Below are 11,018 nucleotides of genomic sequence, written 5' to 3' on the forward strand. Positions count from 1 at the left end.
AGGAAAATTCTACCAGAGGTAAATGTTCATCCCAGTTACCTTGGAATTACAGGGTACATGCTCTTAGCATATTTTCCAACGTTTGAATTGTTCGTTCGCTCTGACCATCAGTCAGTGGATGGTAAGCTGTACTCAAACACAACTTGGTACCCAATTCCTCTTGTAGACTTCTCCAAAACCTTGAGGTGAAACGGCTGTCACGATCCGATACAATCGTTAAGGGAACACCCTGAAGCCTCATAATTTCCTTCACGTAAGAATTCCCAAGCTTATCCATAGACCATTTCTCATTGGCAGCTATGAAGTGCGCACTCTTTGTGAAGCGATCCACGACTACCCAAATCATGTCGTGACCGTTCTTTGTTCTGGGCAGTTTAGTGATAAAATCAATACTGATGTCTTCCCATTACCCATGGGTACAGGTAAAGGCTCTAAACTCCCATATGGTTTCTGATGTTGTGCCTTTACTCTCGCACATGTCACACACTCGCCCACATACTTTGCAACATCAAGCTTCATCGTTGGCCACCAGTAATAGGGTTTTAGGTCCCTATACATTTTAGTGCTGCCAGGATGAATTGAGTACAAGGTTTTGTGAGCTTCTTCCATCAGAAGATCTCTTAATCCTCCTGTCTTAGGTACCCAAATCAGATCTTGGAAGTACCTTAAGTCTGTGACTGTTTATACCGAACACTAACGTTTTGCCCAAACGTTCTTCCTTTCGGTCATTCTTCTCTGAAGCTTTTTCTTGAGCTTTCTTTATACTTTCCACAATTGTCGAGACAACATCTATTCTCAACGCGCTTGGCCTTTTTCTTTCAAGATTGACTTTCCGACTAAGAGCATCAGCAACAACATTGGCTTTACCGGGGTGGTAAAATATCTCACAGTCGTAGTCCTTGAGTAACTCTAGCCAAAGTCTTTGCCTCATATTCAATTCTTTCTGATTAAAGAGATATTGGAGACTCTTATGATCAGTGAAAAGTTTGCACTTCGTGCCATAGAGGTGATGCCTCCATATCTTTAGAGCAAATACTACCGCTGCCAACTCCAGATCATGAGTGGGGTAGTTCTTTTCATGCTCTTTCAACTGTCGAGATGCATACACTATCACCTTTTCTCTTTGGGTCAAAACACAACCCAACCCAACACCAGACGCTTCGCTATAGACAGCGAAGTCTTCAACTCCGTCGGGTAGAGAAAGAATCGGTGCTTCACATAATTTCTTCTTTAGCAACTCGAATGCTTCTTTGTGCTTATCACTCCAAGTATAAATAGCTCCTTTGTGGGTCAAAGCTGTTAATGGAGTAGCGATCGAAGAAAAGCCTTGGATAAACCTTCGGTAATATCCAGCTAATCCTAGAAAGCTTCGGATCTCCGTGGGACTTTTTGGTTGCTCCCACTTCATCACAACTTCAATCTTTGCTGGATCAACCATTATCCCTTCTTGGTTGACTACGTGACCCAAGAATTAGACTTCTTGACCCAAGAATTGGACTTGTTGAATCTAGTCTTGTGAGTTCGTTCATGACAACCTCCCTGTACCCTCCGAACTTTGGGGTCCAGATCCGGTTCATGAAATAGTAGACTCCATATCCTTTTATCTCCATGTTCTTTTCCATTCCCCTCAAAGCTTCATCCGACATGTTCTCTGGTTTTAAGGCTTCCAGCCGAGCCTCTCTGATTTGAGCTGACAGATGGGAATGGATGGTTATTGTCAGTGCCTTCGCTCTACGACCTGAATATTCTTTCCGGCTGAGGGCATCTGTTACCACATTTGCCTTGCCGGGATGATAGCGTATTTCGCACTCATAATCACTGAGTAACTCTACCCATCGCCGTTGCCTTGTGTTTAGCTCCTTCTAATCAAAAATATGATGTAGGCTCTTATGGTCGGTGAAGACAGTACACTTGGTTCCGTAAAGGTAATGTCTCCAAATCTTTAATGTGAAGACCACTGCTCCCAACTCCAGGTCGTGAGTCGTATAATTGACTTCGTGTGCTTTCAGCTATCTCGAGGCATAGGCAATAACCTTTCATCGTTGCATGAGCACACAACCTAGGCCCTGATTAGATGCATCGCAATAGACAACGAAGTCCTCTGTCCCTTCTGGCAGGGATAAGATAGGTGCGATGCATAAGGCCTGCTTCAATGTTTGGAACGTAGTGTCTTGATTTTCTTCCCAACTAAAGGTTACACCTTTCTGAGTCAGGGTGGTTAAGGGATTAGCAATCCAGGAGAAGTTCTGGATAAATCTGTGATAATAGCCAATGAGAGCCAAGAATTGACGGATTCCTGTGGGTGTCATCGGTGCTGACCAATTCTCAATCGCTTTGATTTTGGAAGGGTCCACGTGTATGCCTTCTTCGCTAACCACGTGACCGAGGAACGTTACTTTTCTTATCCATAATTCGCACTTTGAGAATTTTTCATATAACTTCTCCACCCTTAGAGTTTCTAGCACTAGCTTCAAGTGCTGTCTATGATCCTTCTCACTTCGAGAGTAAACAAGTATGTCATCGATGAATACTATCACAAACTTGTCTAGGAAAGTGCGGCACATCCGATTCATCAGATCCATGAATACTGCGAGTGCGTTGGTTAGACCAAAGGGCATCACTACAAACTCATAGTGACCATAGCGAGTCCGAAACGCTGTCTTCGGAACATCACCCTCATGGACTCGTAACTGATGGTACCCCGACCTTAGGTCTATCTTGGAGAAGTAACTGGCTCCTTGAAGTTGATCGAAGAGGTCGTCGATTCTGGGTAAGGGGTAACGGTTTTTGATGGTAAGTTTGTTCAGTTCACGATAATCTATGCACATCCGAAAGGATCCATCCTTCTTTTTCACGAATAGAATCGGGGCTCCCCAAGGTGAGGAACTTGGTCTGATGAATCCCTTGTTGAGCAGTTCATTGAGCTGGCTGGATAACTCTTGCATTTCTGTCGGCGCTAGACGATATGGGGATTTAGCTATAGGAGTAGCTCCGGGAATTAAGTCGATACGGAACTCGACTTGGCGCTTGGGAGGGATTCCGGGAAGATCTTCGGGGAAGACATCAGGAAAGTTGCAGACTTCGGGGATGCTCTCGAGGTCTTTAACTTCCTGCTTCTTATTAACGACATGGGCTAGGAATGCATGACACTCCTTTCGTAGATATTTCTGGGCTTTGATGCATGAAATGATATGATGGTTTGAGTTGAGTTTATCACCATAAATAATAAGGGTTTCGCCAGATGGCAGATTGAGTCGTATGGCTTTTTCGTAACAAAGGATATCAGCATGATTGGGGCTCAACCAATCCGTGCCAATGATGACATCGAAGCTTTTTATGGAAACTGGCATGAGGTCGATTGGAAAAGAATGATCGTTTAAGGTAAGGGTACAGTCTATGAATACGTTGTTAGTGTTGGATTAGTGTCTAAGCCCGTAATTATATTTGGTAAGTATTTGACCCGGTTGTGCATGGTCCTTTTGGGTTGCCTTCACCATAGCAACTTGACAGGGTAATTTATGGAGAGAGAGAGAGAGAGAAGATATTATGATTTATTAATATATTATGAGAATAATATATTAAAAGAATAATGATATTGTTTAATTAATATTAGTCATAAATTAATTGAGAATTAATTTGGTGACTAAAAGAGATTAATTGAATAAAGGGGTTTAAACAGTCAAATGTGTGATAGTTGTATTTTGGGCTAGGGAAACCTTTATGGTTAAGGGGTGGACGAAATTATGGGTAGGAACCCATCTAGATTTCGTCCAAGGCCTTACTCCAGAAGGTTCCATGGGCTGCTTGGTGATTAAGTTGTCCATTAGGGTTTTGACTGAAACCTTAACTACTCACAGTATAAATAGGACCCTTGGGATATGTTTTTCGGCCACTTGTTCTCCTGGAAACCCTAGAGCCGAAAATCATAAGTCCTTACCCTCTCTCATATTGTCCTCTTGCCAATTGGTGTTTGTAAGCCATTAGAGGAGTGACACTTGTGACTCTAAGCTCCAAGAACAAGAAGATTCAAGCAAGCAACAAGAGGTAATCATCTAGATCTGAGTTTCTTATGTCAAATTCGAATTGTATACACTAGATCTAGGGTTTGCAAGACTTGGATAAATTGCATGTACAATAGAGAAACCTAGATCCAAGCATTAGGGTTTGCATGTGCACATAGGAAAGTTCTTATGGCTAAAACCCAACAGTGGTATCAGAGCCTTGATTGGTTTCTATTGTATTGATGCCTTGTTTATTTGTTCAAGCTTTAAAAATCATTTTTTCTGCCCCCTGACTGACAGAATCGGCGAGTCCCATTGTGGACTCGACGAGTAGGATGAACTCGACGAGTCCATAAGGGGACTCGGCGAGTCGGAGCTTCTGTCAGAGAGATTTTCGGGATTTCTTGCTGTTTTGCTTAAGGATACTTACCTAAATCGTTTTGGTTTAATAAAATCCGAATTTTATCACCTGTTTGACAATATCCTTAACAAAACAAAAGATAATTACCAATTATTTAAATAATAAATTCCTTATTTGATAATGTTTGGTTATTTGAATTTATTTGGTGAATTATCTTATGAATAATCTTGATTAGGTCAAACTTAGATAATCATTAAATTAATTGTTTAATTTAAAATTATTTGCTATTTGATCCTTTATGTTTTGAAAAGTTCAAAACTTGTCCTCAAGTTTTGAAATTTAAATTTTGTGATTAAAAGTTTAATTTGAACTATTTAAATTTCAAACCTTAGAATTTTACAAGTTTTAAAATTCAACCTTATACTTTATAATGTTATAAGATTAATATATATATATATATATATATATATATATATATATATATATATATATATATATATATATATATATATATATATATATATATATATATATATATATATATATATATATATATATATATGTATGTATAACTTAAATGCTAGTCTTACCGTTAGTAGACCTCATTCAAGAAGCCGATCTATAAGGGGGGTATAAGGTTATGACCTATAAAATGGTCGTTTAATGGGTGTCCACTCTCACCCACCGTTTCCTTGATTGGTGGAGGGTTGTTAGCCGAACGGGTAGGATAGGTCAACCACCTTCTCATTAATAAGTATAATGAATTATAAAGGTAACTAAATGTTTTTACAAAATTCCCAATCTTAGTTACTTTAGGCAAAAGTGAATTGATGCAATTCCATGAAATTACACTTTGTACCCTTGCTAAGACGTTAATGGAGCGTGTGTGGTTAACCGGCACATTAATTGGGTTCTAATCAAAGGTGGCAAAGGGTGACTCATTGTTTGTCATAGTTCGATGGAGCGTGTGTGGTTAACCGGCACGTCGAATAGGTGACTGTAACAATGAGGGCACCATGTACATTTGCATGGTTATTCACACCCGCTTTGTGATCCTCAGCATCCCAGTCACAAACTAGAGGGGCATATCCAGATTTAAACATGTCATTGAAAAGTTCAATGAATCTCAAAGGATCTAGGAGTTTTTCAATACATTTAAAACTTAATCTTTGTTTTCGTTTTTCATGGTGGAGAATTAGTGAATCGACATTCACTTGCCTTCAAATTATTTGCTTGTTAGATTACGACATCCCTTTTCTAATTTGTGAATAATGTTGTTGGTTCCTAGTCCTAATTTCTCATTTGGGTGTTTAATTGGGGAATTCGTTTCTAATCAAACTTTTTTCTTTTTCCTTTTCAGATGTCGAACGTCAACAACAACGCTTCTGGTTCAAACTCCTCTGGCTCATTCTAACTCATGAACTTGTGTGGGAGAGTGATCTTTGATGGGTCCAATTTCAATGATTGGATCCGCAACATTCGCATGGTCACTCGCTACGAGGACAAAGAGTATGTTCTCGATGAGAAGCTGAAGGAGATTGACATGAACACTGCCTCTGCTGAAGAGATCTCGGCCTTTGAGGCCCACGAGCGTGATGCCACGAAAGTCCATTGAATCATGCTAGCGACTATGACTGCAGAACTCCAGAAGTCCTATGAGGACATGTACCCCTACGGGATGCACCAAGATCTGCTGGACCGGTACCACCAGAGCGCTAGGCAAGAAAGGTACGAGATCATCACTTCAATGATCACTACCAAAATAGGTAATGGTGAGTCCCTTACCGCTCATCTGCAAAAGATGCATAGATATGTCGATCGCCTGTTAAAGTTGAATGTGAACTTTGATGAAGAGCTGGCAATTGATATTATCCTTTACTCCTTGCCTCCCTGCTATAGCCAGTTCCGCATGACCTACCACATGAACAAGGAAGAGGTCTCATTCAGCAAGCTTCAGGGCTTGTTGAGGACTGCTGAGAGCAACCTCAAGGATAAATCTGTTGCATCAACTCCAACTCCAGCTGCTGCTCCTGTCTTGGCAGTAGGACAAGGGAAGGGTAAGAAGAGGAAGGCTCCCTTAAAGAGCCACAACAAGGGAAAGTCCCAAGATGGTACCTCTTCTAGTGGAACCAAAGTTGGTTCTGCTAAACCCAACTCTAACCCTAAGGAGGCAGAGTACCACCACTTCCACAAGATAGGGCATTGGAAGAGAAGCTGCCCAGAATATCTGCAGGCCATCAAGGATGGGAAGATCAAGCCATCTTTCGCAGGTATTTACACAATTAAATCTAATGGTTTATCACATGCTACTTCTTGGGTTCTTGATACAGGATGTGGTTTTCATATATGTTCTGATTTGCAGGGACTAAGAAGAAATAGGGATGTGGAGCATGGAAGGATGAATATGATCATGGGAAACAGAAGAGCATCGCCTGTCACCAAGATTGGAGTATATTCCTTAGTGCTTAGTAATGGATTAGATTTAGATTTCAACAATTGTTGCTATTCGCCAGATATGGCAAGAAACATCATTTCATTTCACGGTTTATATAGACAAGGTTTTAGATATTCATTTGATAATGAAAAGGGTTCTATTTATGCTTATCTTAATAATGTTTTATATTTTGAAGCATTTCCTTGTAATGGAATATATGAAACTGTGATGGTTGTAGATAACTTAGGAAATTATGTGTTGTGTGTGGATTCTTCCAATAGTATGGATAAAGCATGCTTGTGGCATTGTCGTCTTGGACATGTCAACAAGAAACGCATATCCCAACCTCAAAAGGATGGAGTGTTGGAGTCATTCGACCTTAGGGACGATGACGTGTGCGAGCCTTGTTTACTTAGAAAGATGACCAAGTCACCCTTCACTGGCACTTGTGCGAGGGGTGAGGGTTTATTGGATCTCATACATCAGATGTATGTGGACCCTTTAGATCCACCACAAGGGATGCGAACCGCTTCTATGTGACTTTCACAGACGATTATAGCAGATATGGGTATATCTACTTAATCAAGCACAAGTCAGAAACCTTTGAAAAGTTCAAAGAGTTCAAGCAAGAAGTAGAGAATCAGTTGGGCAGGAAAATCAAGATGCTTCGATCTGATCGAGGTGGAGAGTACCTAAGTCTTGAATTCCACGACTACCTCAAGGAATGCGGAATAGTTTCGCAATTGACGCCACCTAGGACACCGCAGTTGAATGGTGTAGCTGAGAGGCGTAATCGAACCTTGCTAGACATGGTTCGTTCCATGATGAGTCGTGCTTCACTACCTATCTCATTCTGGGAGTATGCCTTAGAGACTACCGCCCATATCCTTAACTTAGTCCCTACGAAGAAGGTCGCCAAAACACCTCATGAAATGTAGATAGGGAAGGCTCCCTCGTTGGCTCATGTCAAGGTTTGGGGTTGCGAAGCTTTCGTAAGACGAGAGACTCACGACAAGATCGAACCTCGTAGTGAGCGATGTATTTTCATCGGCTACCCACAGAAATCCTTTGGATATCTCTTCTACAGACCGAGTGACAATGTTGTCTTCGTTGCGAGGAGAGGGGTTTTCCGAGAGCGAGAACTCATAAGCCAAGGAGACAGTGGGAGGCAAATCGATCTTGAAGAGCTTCAAGAGTCGAGCGATGAAGGAACCTTTAACACTGGCACTCAACCTGAGGAGGAAACTCCGGTTGAACCAATTGACGAGTCCTTACCTCTTAGACGTTCCGAAAGGGTTAGTGTTCCACCCCAGCTTTATGGTTTTCATATTATTACAGAAGGGGATACATTCATTAGTGATAGTACTCTAGTGAATCTGGACGAACCTAACAGCTATAAGGAAGCCATGTCAGGCCCGGAGTCTGCGAAATGGAAAGAGGCTATGGACAGTGAGATTCAGTTCATGTATGACAACCAAGTTTGGAATTTGGTTGACAATGTACCAGGTCGTAAGACGGTCGGGTGCAAGTGGATCTTCAAGAAGAAGACTGACGTGGATGGAAATGTGCACACTTACAAGGCGCGATTGGTTGCGAAGGGTTTCACTCAAACTCCTGGAGTTGACTACGATGAAACCTTCTCACCAGTTGCGAAGATAAAGTCTATCAGGGTGATGTTGGCCATTGCTGCATTTCATGACTATGAAATATGGCAAATGGATGTCAAAACTGCTTTCCTTAATGGGAAGTTAGCTGAGGATGTTTACATGGCTCAGCCAGAAGGTTTTGTTACTACGAAGCATCCCAATAGAGTGTGTAAGCTTGAGAAGTCCATTTATGGACTTAAGCAAGCGTCTCGCAGATGGAATCTTTGTTTTGATGAGAAGGTCAAAGAGTTTGGCTTTCTGCGAAGCGAGGATGAATCATGTGTATATTTCAAAGCCAGTGGGAGAATAGTAAGCTTCCTCGTATTGTATGTCGACGACATACTACTCATAGGAAACGACATCCCGACACTGCAGGAGGTTAAGTCCTGGCTCGGGAAGTGCTTCGCTATGAAGGACCTAAGAGAGGCTTCCTATATTTTGGGAATAAGGATAGTGAGAAACAGAAGTAAGAGACTAATAGGACTTAGTCAGAATACTTACTTGGACAAGGTACTAAAACGTTTTAGTATGGAGAATTCAAAGAAAGGGGAGTTACCAATCCAAAGTAATGCCAAGTTGAGTAAGACTCAAAGTCCGAGTACTGAAGTCGAGATAGCAGAGATGAGCCGAGTACCTTACGCTTCCACAGTTGGCTCGATCATGTATGCTATGACTTGTACTCGCCCTGATGTGGCCTTCGCTTTGAGCATGGTCAGCAGATATAAAGGGAACCCTGGCAAAGCGCATTGGACCGCAGTCAAGAATATTCTTAAGTACCTTCGGAGGACCAAGGAATGGTTCCTAGTCCTCGGTGGGAGTGATGAATTAAAGGTGCGAGGGTATAGTGACGCCAATTTTCAGACCGACAGGGATAACTACCGTTCGCAGCCGGGCTGGGTCTTTACCCTTAATGGAGGAGCAGTGACTTGGAAAAGTTCCAAACAAGAGACCGTAGCTGATTGAACGTGCGAATCAGAGTATATAGCGGTGAGCGAAGCGTCAAAGGAGGCGATATGGTTGAAGAACTTCATTGGAGACCTTGGAGTTGTGCCAGCCATAAAGGACCCCATGGAAATTTTCTGTGATAATGAAGGAGCGGTTGCCTTGACTAAGGAACCCAGGGATCATGGCAGATCTCGACATATCGACAGAAAATATCACTTTATTCGACATCGGGTGGAAGAAGGACTCATCGTAGTGAAGAGGGTATCGTTAGAGGATAACCCAGCAGATCCGCTTACGAAGGGACTGAGCAGGGTTAAGCACTTGCAGCACGCTAGGAGCATCGGGCTGAAGGACGATATTAGTTTAGATTAGATAGTTAAGAAACGTGCAATAGATAAATTGTAATTAACATTTGATGATTAAATAAAAGAGTATTATTATTAGTTATGATACTGTCTTATGTTAATCATTTACCTATTGTTTCATTTTGCATGTTTTGACTTCCTGAATAACAAGATTATTCAAACGATCCACAGTCGTTCATATGTTGGAAGTAGGTATGAATGAAGACTGTCATGAATTGGCGTGTAGATTGTCTAAAGTGTATTAGACATAGCAAAAGTTTGCTACAACGTTCATGAGTGCTTATGAACTTGATTTGAGCATTGGAATAAACCCACGCTTGCTGGAATCGCTTCATGGAATTCATCATGAGTGATCGCAAGACGGTAATATCATATGGTCTTAAAACCTAGATATATAGTTTATTGTTTGCTAATTGGTTGTGCATTGATAATGCGTAAACGCATCAGTAACTTGATGTCATAAAACTCATTGTTGTGTATGATTTGATTAGTGAATAGTAAATGCATATAAGTCGAAGTTTATCTGTTCCTTTTATCTTAAGAGGGTAAAAGCGATATTAGAGCCCCTCGATGATTTGATTTGACTTGTGTGTCGGGCCCGGTCAGGACTGAATTGATGTGTTCAATTAAGTTCTATGTCAAATGAATCTGAGATCGAGAAACTAACTGCTGGACAATAAGTATGACTATGTTCCATGTAATTGTCCGCACGATATCTAGAACAGAGGATTATACGATCCCTTATCTAAAGGACAGGTTACTGATAAGATCAGAGTTCGACATCGTCTTTGAGAGCTACGATTGCTAATCGGATAGTGCTTGCATTTGTAGTTACTAGACTTATCCAAGTGGGAGACTGTTGGATTAGTGTCTAAGCCCGTAACTATATTTGGTAAGTATTTGACCCGGTTGTGCATGGTCCTTTTGGGTTGCCTTCACCATAGCAACTTCACAGGGTAATTTATGGAGAGAGAGAAGATATTAAGATTTATTAATATATTATGAGAATAATATATTAAAGGAATAATGATATTGTTTAATTAATATTAGTCATAAATTAATTGAGAATTAATTTGGTGACTAAAAGAGATTAATTGAATAAAGGGGTTTAAACTGTCAAATGTGTGATAGTTGTATTTTGGGCTAGGGAAACCTTAATGGTTAAGGGGTGGATGAAATTGTGGGTAGGAACCCATCTAGATTTCGTCCAAGGCCTTACTCCAGAAGGTTCCATGGGCTGCTTGGTGATTAAGTTGTCCAGTAGGG

Source organism: Lactuca virosa, chromosome 3 (genome assembly GCF_052849685.1).
Source record: "Lactuca virosa cultivar CGN04683 chromosome 3, Lactuca_virosa_CGN04683_v6, whole genome shotgun sequence".
Taxonomy (NCBI): Eukaryota; Viridiplantae; Streptophyta; class Magnoliopsida; order Asterales; family Asteraceae; genus Lactuca; species Lactuca virosa.